We start from the raw sequence: 12,558 nt of genomic DNA, 5'->3' as shown, positions 1-12,558 counted from the left end.
AGGTAGTGGTATAGTTCGGATATAAACCAGGATGTTTGTTACACAACAGCTTTTAAGTTTGCTGATTTGCAGGAGACATATTGTTGAAATGTTCACAGCCATCTGTTCTCTGCCATTTGAAATAACTCTAAGCATTTTAAACAAGTTCTCTACTGTAGTGCATTCTCTCACAGGCCCAGAGGTTTTATTTAGGGTGTGGAGTTGTTTGGGTTGTGCTGACTGAAGGAAATGTAGGCATTTTTGGCAGAGATTTCTCCCTGCTGCTCTCCCTTACCCTTTGAGGGAAATACGGTGTTTCTGAATGAATCTTGAGGGATCATTGTGTAGTTTTCTCCTTCTGTCGTGAAAATGAACATGGCATTTCACTGGATTGTTTCCCCTTGCCAACTTGAATTTCAAAAGGCCTGGGCAGTTCCTGGTGGGATTTTAACTCTAAAATTTGGGGGTGGAACCAGTCCCCACGCCAACATAAAATGATTTAATCTGCCCTGGATTGTCTCGAATTTCTCTGAATAGTAAACGTAGTTTCAGTTATAAAATTTCTAAGTATTGTACATGACTTACCCATGCGATAAATGGGAAATGAAGACCCTCCCAAAAGGAATATAGCACTTTTCTAGGCCAAATCTAGAGGCGTGTTTATCAAGGTCTATTAATAAAACAAAACACAGGTGCATGTACCTTACGTGGTGTGTTGTTGTTTTCTAAGAGGACAAATCTGAAAGTACAAAAGATAAAGTTGATAAAATGCTTAACATCATTTACCAAAGATGATACTTTTTCATCTGCTGGAGATTCACAGCAAGCATCACCGTGCCATTTTACACAGACTGCTTATTATTCCCAGTTCCAGATGACTGCGATATTTAAGGAGGCTGCCAAGACAGATTAAAATCAATCTTGAATTCCGAATACAGGTCTTGGGTTCAACCGACTGAGCAACTGGCAAGGGAATACCCTTGTAGAGCAGTATACAAAGCTGCCTTGTTTCTAACCTTGTCTGGAGCTGTGCTGCGTGAGCTAAAACATTGGTATTTGTGCTCTGGAACAATAATTGAGTCTGTTCCTGTCTGTTCCCCTAATGATGTATTAACCCGGTCTAATGACACTCACCCATTTCTTCAAGTCAAACAGACGAGTGGTCTTGCTTCGCTGCTCTACGCCCTCTCCCTGCTCCACAGCACTTGGGTATATATATACATATCTATGATTCTTTTTATTTATATTGATGCCTGTTTACTTGTTTTGCGGTCTCCCCCCTTCTAGACTGTATAAGCCCGGTGTGGGCAGGGATTGTCTCTGTTTATTGCTGAAATGTACTTTCCAAGTGCTTAGTATAGTGCTCTCTGCACACAGTAAGCGCTCAGTAAATAGGATTGAATGAATGAATGAATAAATGAGTGAAAAAATTGGCTTCCTTCTTAATACAGTGTGGAAGATTGTCCTGGCCACATTGAGAAGGTCCCTGAGAGACATCCCAAGATCACAGTCAAGGAAGGAAGAATTCAAGTGCATAGGCTGGGCATGGAAGTTGTCCCTAAATCAGCAGAGGCCAGCTGAGGTGCGTCTAGGCTGGGATACGTGTGTGTGCCAAAGGACACTGACAGAGATAATATTGCATGTGTAAAGAAAAAGTGTAAGTAGGTTGAAATCTATCGGGAGGGGGAAGAAACGTTTTAACTCCATTAAGGGTAGAGAGCTACTTAGAGGGGGCTTAATTGACTAAATTAAATATGTTGGCATACCAACGTCACGAACTGAGTTTGAGCTGATGCCTCCACTCCAGTCTCACCTAGAATCAGGATGGGGCATGGTGGAGAAGACCAGTGAGGACAAATCCACTAAGTGCTGCCTCTGGCAGCAGCCAGAAGAGAAAAATGCCTTCCCTGGGAGGGATTTTTCACAAAACAAACAAAGGGAGCAGGAAAAAGTGAAAGAAAACAATTTGAAAAGGGTCACTTGGATGAAAAGGATTTCACAAAGATTGAAGGCAAGCACGGGGAGGTGAGGTTTCGGGAAATTTGAAAACCTATGATTTCCCTACACAAAAGCAAGGAGTCATTTCCACGAACACCAAAGTTGAAGAAAAAGGGTTTATTCATGAGAGAAGCCAATTCAAGGTCAAATCATGCATATGGATAAGGTGAGGAATAAATTCCAGTTTTGAAGGAAGAGGTTGGAGGCAAAAGTAATTGAACATGAAACACTGCCAATTTCTGGAAACATACCTCTCTGATGAGAGTTAGTACCTGCAAATTTGAGGCCAGCAAGAATGCTGAGCAGAATTTCCCAATTTTGTGAAACAAGGTAGCCAGTTGGGAAAAAAAAAAATCTGTGTTCTCTATTTACCGACTGCCATTTTGAATAATGAATTGTCCTGTGATGATCGGTCCTTTCAAATGATACTTCTCCTTAAACTGCTGAGGGCAATAATGCCAGTGAGCATTTCTGGAGGCGCCGAGGGTAAAATAAATGATTCAGCTATCAAGCTGAAAAATATTTGCCACATTAATAAATGCTATGGTAACCCTGGCTCAGTATTTGTTCTGACCTTCAATCTTAACTTCACAGCCCTTCCTGAGTGGATTAGGAAAGAGGCCCTAGAAATCGTTCCCATTCCCATTACTGATCAGTAAGTGGAATGACTTGTTGAAGGCAGATATTTTGTCTTTTGAAATTAAGTTTAATTTGGAACCCATTACAGTGTTTCCAGTTGTAGTAATTATCCATTAAATTTGAAAATGCATGCATTTCTGCTGGAAGCAGTTACAGGAAGTCAAAGTAATTGATTCAGGTCCTTGCATTTGAACAGTACTGCTTCTGGGCCTTGCCACAGAACTCTTCCATACCTTTTCTCTATCAATCAATCAATCAGTAGTATTTATTGAGCACTTTCAGTGTGCAGAACACTGTACTAAGCACATTATCAACCTCCGCACAAAACAATACAACAGAATTCTTCAGTTACCTCATCTGTAAAATGGGGATTAAGACTGTGAGCCCCATGTGAGAGAGGGGCTATGTCCAACTCGATTTGCTTATAACCACTCCAGGGCTTAGTACAGTGCCTGGCACATAGTAAGCGCTTAATAAATCTATTATTATTATTATTAACAAGCTTACAGTCTAGAGGGGGAGATTATAGCAGGAGATAGAAAGTTCCATTTTCACTTGCTTCACAAACACCTAGGAAGATTCATTGTTACATTTTCATAATCAAAGCTACTAGTGGCCAGGGAAAGAGCATTTTTTTCTTTTGTGGTATTTGTTAAGCATTTCGTTGTGTCAAGTACTGTTCTAAGTACTTAGATGTAGGTGACTGGATTTGGGGGTCGGTTTTTCTCATTTACTGTTTAGTCATTTCCTCTTTTCTTTAATCAGTAGGGAATCCTCAAACCATAACTTTAATGATAAGTAACAAGATCAACTGATGTGAGCTATATCTGCTATTCTTTCTTTTCAATAGTATCTGTTTGAGGTGCAAAAAACAGCAAAATGCCTGAAGGTAGGCAGGAGGAAGAGTATCCAGAAGCTAGATGATCATTCCTTGGAGTAATCAAAAAGTTAACCCTAGCAGTACTAGCATCCATAGGTCAAGGAACAAAAGACTTTGGTTTATGAGCTTATGGCATCTTATTACCCTCTTGAGATGATACAGTGAAATTATCCGGTCTAATTAATGGGAAGCCAGTCGCTTTTCCGAAAGGTAGAATTATTGTGGAACATATTCGCATAAAAAATTAGCATGCACGCTCATACACAAACACATACACACACATACACAAAAATCTCTGTGCCTGAGACAAGAATGTCCAAACATAAAGAATTTGAAACCGTAGTTTTGGGGGAAAAAATGCATCACTGACTTTTATCCAGCTCCTTGGCCCTCTTTAATATACGTAGTTTTCGTCTTCCCAGTCTCGGTAGGAATCAGTCTTCTTGAGCTACAGTCAACATCCTCTTTGAAACTCCGATTTTCCTACCTCAAGGTAGTTCCTGTCATACAATAGATCGATATCGTGCTACCAAGGTCTTTCTCCTAAGCAAGACAGATAACCCCAAAGTAGTGTCTGTGTGGGATGTGGGTACTGTATGTCCCTGCATGACTTGAAACGAGGACAGGGTTCAGTGGGACGTAAATCACGCACGGGCTCCACCCGCCACCGTGCCTCTCATCACCAAACTTGCACAATCACCAGACCAGAAGGGGCCACATTTTCCAGCCTTCCCTTCTCACCAACAAAGTCATTAGTAGCGAAGGAGTGTGGCTCAGTGGCAAGAGCGAGGGCTTGGGATTCAAAAGTCGTGGGTCCTAATGCCGGCTCTGTCACTTATCAGCTCCCCAACCCGACTTCCTTCTCAAGGTAATAGCATTCTCAAACTCCCAGGGACCCCTGGCTTCCTCTCATGGAGGGTGCTTTTCTCCCAGCTTTCCATTTGGACGCAAGGTGCTTCCTTGGCAGTACCATCCTCTATGGGCTGTGAGAAAAGGGAGGAATTTTAAAAGATGCATCCCTAACTCTGTAGCTGGATGACAAAAGGGGGACAAGCCTAGCTTGGCTCCTTCAAACCACTGTCAGGGTGTCCCTGTCAAGGACACGATCCTGGATTGGAAGGACCATTAGGCTGGGTTTTACCAGAAAGGGAAATGAACGCTTAATGAGACATGGTTTTCCAGAATTTGGGGGCTGGCAGAATCCTTCAGAGACCAACTAGGCAATTCCCTGAGGTCCAAGCAACACCCCCACCGGCATTCGCTGTTAATACGGTCATCGGTCATACGCTTATATAAGACCACTCTACCAGCTATGTTATGTTGCATTCTTCCGTTGGTTGGTTTGCATTTATTGAGCACTTGCTGTGTGCAGCGCACTGTACTAAGCGCTTGGGAGAGTAAAATAGAACAATAAACAGACACATTCCCTGCCCACAGTGAGCTTACTCGCCCAAGAGCTTACTACAGTGCTCTGCACAAAGTAAGCACTCGATAGACACGACTGTCTGATTGCCTAATTGGACATGCCACTGCAGAATTCCATTATTTCACATTTTTCCCTCCTGTCTACCTTTAATTCCCCAGCTCCTTGAGGGCAGGGATTGTGCCTACTTGCCACTGTACTCTCCCAAGTACTTAGTACCACGCTCAGCACACAACAGGTGTTCAATAAATGCCATTAAATAATTGATTTCCTGTAGCGCGCAGGTTATTGTCAGGCTAAATGTTAGTTTTTGAAATGCTATAGCACTAAATCCAAACCACCACTTGGTGAAAGAATGAGGCAGTTAGTATTCCAAAAATAACAAAAACAAATATTATGCACACTTTCTATGGCCCACACAGTTCAAAGGGGTAACAGTGTCATGACAAACGTTGGGATGCACGCCCTAAAAGCTCACTCTTCAGAATATTTGAAATCAAGGGTGCACTTAATTACTAGGAAAGCTGGTGCCACAGGGCTTGCTGACTTCATAGAGCCCACACAATTAACATTCAATACTGAAAAAAGGAGAGCGAAACACCATCTACTCGAGACCATCTGTTTCTGTAAATTTTGTTCTTGTGTTTTTGCCAGAAACGATGGGCAAAATGATACAGGGGCCCTGACCCCTAATTGCTGGGTTGCTTCTGGTGGTGTCACGACTTCAAAATGCAAGGAGCCAGTTTTGTAGAATTAATGAGTAGCTGAGGATGTGCAGTAGTTAAGCGATCTCCAATTTCTCTTTCCCTACAAACCCCCGAGTTCTTAGTCCTGGGAACTGACAGCTGGCGTGAAGACTTTCTGTGGAGGTGTCATTCCGTTTATCTACGTACCACATAAACAAATGCAGGTCTTCCTTTTCAGAGAACCTCAGCAACTCGCTGGCGGTGCAGGAAGTGATTTCTTGTTCAGCAGGCAGGCAGGCACTCCTCGGACATCTTTTGTAGGAAAAAAAAAAGGGATTGTTCAGAGAAATAGAGGGTAGCTTTTCATGCCCGCCAAACAGTCATTACCTATCCCCTAGCCAGGTTAAGAGTGAAGGTTTTTGGGGGTCTTTTTCTGGTGGGGAGGAATGTGTTTAGGAAGGACATGGGGGAGCTGGACAGGAGGGAGGGGAGACAAAGTTCACTTCTCGGGAGTAGGCAGGACACATATTTTTGCAGGAGAAGGCTAGTTCGGGGCTGGATAGTAAAGCGCTTAATAAATACCATAATAGGGAGGTCTGCTTAGGCTCCCCCTCTCTCCTCCAAAGTCCCCGGGGGTTGGCAGCCTATCATTCCTTGGCTGTTGAGATCTGTTTACCCCTCCACCCTGCAGCCTATTTCTAGGCCAGGCCAAGTGTGCGGACTATGCCCCGATCCAGTTACAGAGCATCGCCTAACCCCACTTTTAGAGGGCAATGTTACATTTTTTTCCCCTCTCTGCCCGGACGGTAAGATTCAACAAAAGAGAAACATTTAAATCCTCACCCTGCTCGGCGGAACAGTGCTCCTCACTGGGTAAGGGCTCAATCTCCCAACTGTTTACTAACACAATAAAGGCTCAATAACTACCACTGATTGAAAGACTATCGACTGATTCATCTGTGCTGTTTGGGAGCCTGGGATGGAAACACATCCATCTGAGAAAACAGATGGCACGCACGCTCGAGGTTGTGATGGTACTTTTCCATAACCTTGTCTCCTCCTCCTCTCCACTGCCCATCTTCCTTCCGGGAGAATAAAGGGCAACCGATTTTCCCCTTCCCCGTCAGACATCCGGAAATGTCGGTTTCTTTGGCCAAGGTTTTAAAAATTCCAAATGACATTTGGGAGTTTCCTAGTTCTTTTTCCCCCCGCCGTCACGTCCCCCAACCTGCTCCTTTCCTCTGCCGGGGTCCCTATCCTTCCCTCCTCCTCCTCCCTCCAATCAATCAGTCGATCAATGGCATCTACTGAATGCTTACTGTGTGCACAGCACAGTACTAGCTCTTGGGAGAGGGTAACCTAAGAGAATTGGCAAACACGTTCCCTGCCCTAAACGAGCTCCAGTCTCGAGGGGGAGACAGACATTAATACAAATTACGGATATGTGCGTAAGTGCTGTGGACTGGGGGGGGGTTATAAAGGGTGCAAATTCAAGTGCGAGGGCGACACCGAAGGGAGTGGGAGCTGGTGTTTGGACCCCTGATTTGGGTTGGGCCTCTGGGAGTTCTGCTTTCTTAGGTCTGGAGCTCAGGAGGTCTGGGAGCCGAGGAGGGTGCACGGATCCCGGTGCTGCAGGCTTTCATTCATTCATTCATTCAATAGTATTTATTGAGCGCTTACTATGTGCAGAGCATTCTAATCCCGACTCCCTCACATGTCAGCTGTGTGACTTTGGGCAAGCCACTTCACTTCTCTGGGCCTCAGTTCCCTCATCTGGAAAATGGGGATTAAGATTGTGAGCCCCGCGTGGGACCACCTGATGACCTTTTATCTCCCCCAGCGTTTAGAAGGGTGCTTGGCATAGAGTAAACGCTTAACATTATTATTATTACTACAGTGCTCTGCACACGGTAAGGGCTCAATAAATACGATGGAAAGAATGAACGGATGACCTTCTGACGCCCAGGCCCGGCCTCTGTGCACTCCGCCGTGCTCCTTTGGTGCTTAGTGCAGTGCCTGGCACCTTGTAAGGGCTTAACAAATCGGGCCATTAGTATTATTAGAGTTATTATTAGTGATGATAGAGTCCCTGAGGCAGCTGGCTGAGGGGTAAGCGCGGTGTCCCCCGCTCTGCAGTCTGGCTGGACCGGGGAAGTGGCGGGGGGAGCCGCCTGTGACCCGCCTTGTCCCTGCTGTCATTCATTCAATAGTATTTATTGAGCGCTTACTATAATAATAATGTTGGCATTTGTTAAGCTCTTACTATGTGCAGAGCACTGTTTTAAGCGCTGGGGTAGATACAGGATCATCAGGTTGTCCCACGTGTCTTCATCCCCATTTTACAGATGAGGGAACTGAGGAACAGAGAAGGTGACTTGCCCACAGTCACACAGCTGACAGGTGGCAGAGCCGGGATTCGAACCCATGACCTTCCAAGTCCGTGCTCTTTCCACTGAGCTACCCTGCGCAGAGCAGTGTAGTAAACGCTTGGAATGTGCAATTCGGCAACAGATAGAGACAGTCCCTGACCCTTGACGCGCTTACAGTCTAATCGGGGGAGACAGAGGGACAAAAAACAAGACAATTTAATGACGATAAAGGAGCGCTGGGCCGGGAGGAGGGGGGCGCCTGTGACCTGCCTTGTCCCTGCTGTCATTCATTCAATAGTATTTACTGAGCGCTTGCTATGTGCAGAGCACTGTACTAAGCACTTGGAATGTGCAATTCGGCAACAGATAGAGACAATCCCTGACCCTTGAGGGGCTTACAGTCTAATCGGGGGAGTCAGGCGGACAAAAAACAAGACAATTTAATGACGATAAGGGGGCACTGGGCCAGGGTGAGGTGGGGGGGGGGCGCGCGCCGGTGACCTGCCTTGTCCTTGCAGTCATTCATTCATTCATTCAATAGTCTGTTATTCATTCATTCAGTAGCATTTACTGAGCACTTACTATGTGCAGAGCACGGTACGAAGCACTTGGATTGTACAGTTCGGCAACAGATAGAGACAGTCCCTGCCCCTTGATGGGCTCACAGTCTAATCGGGGGAGTCAGAGAGACAAAAAACAAGACGATTTAATAATAATAATAATAATAATGTTGGTATTTGTTAAGCGCTTACTATGTGCCGAGCACTGTTCTAAGCGCTGGGGGGATACTGGGTAATCAGGTTGTCCCACCTGAGGCTCGCAGCTAATCCCCATTTTAATAATAATAATAATGTTGGTATTTGTTAAGCGCTTACTATGTGCAGAGCACTGTTCTAAGCGCTGGGGTAGACACAGGGGAATCAGGTTGTCCCACGTGGGGCTCACAGTCTTCATCCCCATTTTACAGATGAGGGAACTGAGGCACAGAGAAGTTAAGTGACTTGCCCACAGTCACACAGCCGACAAGCGGCAGAGCTGGGATTCGAACTCACAAGCCCTGACTCCAAAGCCCGTGCTCTTTCCACTGCGCCACGCTGCTTCTCTGACCTCATTTTACAGATGAGGTCACTGAGGCACAGAGAAGTGAAGTCACTTGCCCACCGTCACACAGCTGACAAGTGGCAGAGTTGGGAGTCGAACCCATGACCTCTGACTCCAAAGCCTGGGATCTTTCCACTGAGCCACGAATTTAATGACTATAAGGGGGCGCCGGGCCGGGGTGAGGTCGAGGGGTGCCTGTGACCTGCCTTGTCCCCGCCGTCCTCCAGGGGGCGCCGGGCCGGGGTGGGGTGGACCTGTGACCTGCCTTGCCCCCCCTTGTCCTCCAGGGGGCGCTGGACCGTGGTGGGGTAGAGGGGCGCCTGTGACCTGCCTTGCCCCTGCCGTCCTCCAGGGGGCGCTGGGCCGGGGTGGGGTAGGGGGGCGCCTGTGACCTGCCTTGCCCCTGCCGTCCTCCAGGGGGCGCTGGGCCGGGGTGGGGTAGGGGGGCGCCTGTGACCTGCCTTGCCCCTGCCGTCCTCCAGGGGGCGCCGGGCCGGGGTGGGGTAGGGGGGCGCCTGTGACCTGCCTTGCCCCTGCCGTCCTCCAGGGGCGCTGGGCCAGGGTGGGGTGGGGGGCGCCTGTGACCTGCCTTGCCCCCCCTTGTCCTCCAGGGGGCGCTGGGCCAGGGTGGGGTAAGGGGGCGCCTGTGACCTGCCTTGCCCCCCCTTGTCCTCCAGGGGGCGCTGGGCCAGGGTGGGGTGGGGGGCGCCTGTGACCTGCCTTGCCCCTGCCGTCCTCCAGGGGGCGCTAGGCCGGGGGGGGCGCCTGGGACCTGCCTTGTCCCTGCCATCCTCCAGGGGGCGCCGGGCCGGGGTGGGGTAGGGTAGGGGGGCGCCTGTGACCTGCCTTGTCCCTGCCGTCCTCCAGGGGGCGCCGGGCCGGGATGGGGTAGGGGGCGCCTGTGACCTGCCTTTCCCCTGTTGTCCTCCAGGGGGCGCTGGGCCGCGTCCCGCCTCCGACCGTCCTCCGGGGGGCGCTGGGGCGCCTGTGGCCTGCCTTGCCCCTGCCGTCCTCCAGGGGGCGCCGGGCCGGCTCCCTCCGGTCCTCCGGGGGGGTGCGCCGGGGCGCAGTGCTTAGCACAGGGTGAGTTTCAGGGCGTTGAGCGCCTCCCCCTCCCCCCTCCCAGCGCCGCCAGGGCGATTGGGGGGGGGGGGGCCGGGGCCGGGGAGGGGGGATGAGCGGGGCGGGCGGGTCCGCGCATGCGCCGGAGATGCGGGGCGGGGCGGGGCAGGACCGGCCGGGAGCGGAGCGTGGGAAAAGGCGGCGGGGCGGACGGAGGGAGGGTCTTCCCTTTCCCATCTCCATCCCCAGCCCGGCTGCGGGGGGGCGGGGAGGGGGGGGAAAAAAAAAAAAAAAAAAGGGAGGGAAGAGGAGGGAGCCCCGCCCCGTCCTGTCCCGCAGCCCCGCCTCCGGCCGGCCCCCCGGGCGGGGACTCCCGGCTCCTACCTGCCTTGCTCTCCTCCTCCTCCTCCTCTTCTTTTTCTTCTCCTCCGGACGGCCGAGCTCCCCGGGGCGGACACGGTAAGCGCGGGGCCGGGGCAAGCATCCCAGGCGCGCCCCCCCCCCCCTTTCCCCCCGCCGGGAGCGCGCGAGCGCGGCCCCGCGGCCCCTCTCCATTCACCCATCCCCTCCCTCCCTCCCTTCATTCATTCATTTCCCCCGTCTTTCATCATCCCATCGACAGGGATGTGGGCGCTCCCTAAGCGCCCTCTTTGTGCCGGGCACTGCTCTAAGCGCTGGGGTCCCTAGAAGGGAGTGGGGTGGCCCCGCTTTGGGTTCACGGGCTTTCCCCTTTACACAAGGACTGACCGACGCACAGAGCATAATAAAATAATAATAAGGTTGGTGTTAGTTCGGCGCTTACTATGTGCCAAGCACTGCTCTAAGCGCTGGGGCCCCTAGAAGGGAGTGGGGTGGCCCCGCTTTGGGTTCATGGGCTTCCCCTTCTCCTTTACAGAAGGACTGACCGATGCACAGAGCATAATAAAATAATAATAATGTTGGTGTTCAGCGTTTACTATGTGCCAAGCACTGCTCTAAGCGCTGGGGCCCCTAGAAGGGAGTGGGGTGGCCCCGCTTTGAGTTCATGGGCTTCCCCTTCTCCTTTACAGAAGGACTGACCGACGCACAGAGCATAATAAAATAATAATAATGTTGGTCTTAGTTCAGCGCTTACTATGTGCCAAGCACTGCTCTAAGCGCTGGGGCCCCTAGAAGGGAGTGGGGTGGCCCCGCTTTGGGTTCATGGGCTTCCCCTTCTCCTTTACAGAAGGACTGACCGATGCACAGAGCATAATAAAATAATAATAATGTTGGTGTTCAGCGTTTACTATGTGCCAAGCACTGCTCTAAGCGCTGGGGCCCCTAGAAGGGAGTGGGGTGGCCCCGCTTTGAGTTCATGGGCTTCCCCTTCTCCTTTACAGAAGGACTGACCGACGCACAGAGCATAATAAAATAATAATAATGTTGGTCTTAGTTCAGCGCTTACTATGTGCCAAGCACTGCTCTAAGCGCTGGGGCCCCTAGAAGGGAGTGGGGTGGCCCCGCTTTGGGTTCATGGGCTTCCCCTTCTCCTTTACAGAAGGACTGACCGATGCACAGAGCATAATAAAATAATAATAATGTTGGTGTTCAGCGTTTACTATGTGCCAAGCACTGCTCTAAGGGCTGGGGTCCCTAGAAGGGAGTGGGGTGGCCCCGCTTTGGGTTCACGGGCTTCCCCTTTACAGAAGGACTGACCGACGCACAGAGCATAATAAAATAATAATGTTGGTCTTAGTTCGGCGCTTACTATGTGCCAAGCACTGCTCTAAGCGCTGGGGCCCCTAGAAGGGAGTGGGGTGGCCCCGCTTTGGGTTCATGGGCTTCCCCTTCTCCTTTACAGAAGGACTGACCGATGCACAGAGCATAATAAAATAATAATAATGTTGGTCTTAGTTCAGCGCTTATTATGTGCCAAGCACTGCGCTAAGCGCTGGGGTCCGTAGAAGGGAGTGGGGTGGTGCCGCTTTGGGTTCACAGGCTTCATCTCTTTTACAGAGGGACTAACTGAAGCACAGAGAAAAATACTAACAATAATGTTGGTATTTGTTAAGCGCTTACTATGTGCCAAGCACTGTTCTAAGCACTGGGGTGGGTACAGGGTGATCAGGTTGTCCTACGTGGGGCTCCCAGTCTTTATCCCTATTTTACAGAGGGAGTAACTGAGAATAATAATAATAATAATGGAATATCTCAAGTGCTTACTATGTGCTAAGCGCTGGGGTGGATCCGAGGTCATCAGGTTGTCCCACGTCGGGCTCACTGTCTTCATCCCCATTTCACAGATGAGGGAACCGAGGCCCAGAGAAGTGAAGTGATGATGATGGTATTTGTTAAGCGCTTCCTAGTTGCCAAGCACTGTTCTAAGCGCTGGGGGAGATAAAAGGTCATCCCGTGGGGCTTTGCAGTCTCCATCCCCATTTTCCAGATGAGGTCACTGAG

The 12,558-nt window shown here is 49.7% G+C and overlaps 1 protein-coding gene and 1 long non-coding RNA gene across 7 annotated transcripts in view; one reads left to right on the top strand and one right to left on the bottom strand.

Annotated features, from left to right (window-relative positions):
- The window catches only part of LOC114817008, a 65,606-nt gene extending 58,836 nt beyond the window's left edge, over window positions 1–6,770 (bottom strand). Inside the window, exon 1 of one of the 2 annotated variants that reach the window (XR_003764844.2) lies at window positions 5,813–6,770. This is a non-coding gene — a long non-coding RNA (uncharacterized LOC114817008). The remainder of the gene's footprint in view (window positions 1–5,812) is intronic. The other variant, XR_003764843.2, reaches the window with a different exon arrangement.
- Window positions 6,771–10,469: 3,699 nt separating this feature from the next.
- The window catches only part of AP1S2 (adaptor related protein complex 1 subunit sigma 2), a 28,584-nt gene continuing 26,495 nt past the window's right edge, over window positions 10,470–12,558 (top strand). For 2 of the 5 annotated variants that reach the window (XR_003764841.2, XM_029079929.2), the window contains exon 1: window positions 10,470–10,596. The gene's annotated coding sequence lies outside the window, so the exon portion shown is untranslated. The remainder of the gene's footprint in view (window positions 10,597–12,558) is intronic. The other 3 variants (XR_003764840.2, XM_029079927.2, XM_029079928.2) reach the window with 2 other exon arrangements.

This window comes from Ornithorhynchus anatinus, chromosome 15 (genome assembly GCF_004115215.2).
Source record: "Ornithorhynchus anatinus isolate Pmale09 chromosome 15, mOrnAna1.pri.v4, whole genome shotgun sequence".
Lineage (NCBI taxonomy): Eukaryota > Metazoa > Chordata > Mammalia > Monotremata > Ornithorhynchidae > Ornithorhynchus > Ornithorhynchus anatinus.
The sequence above is the reverse complement of the archived record's forward strand: the minus strand, read 5'-3'. Positions and strand labels throughout refer to the sequence as shown.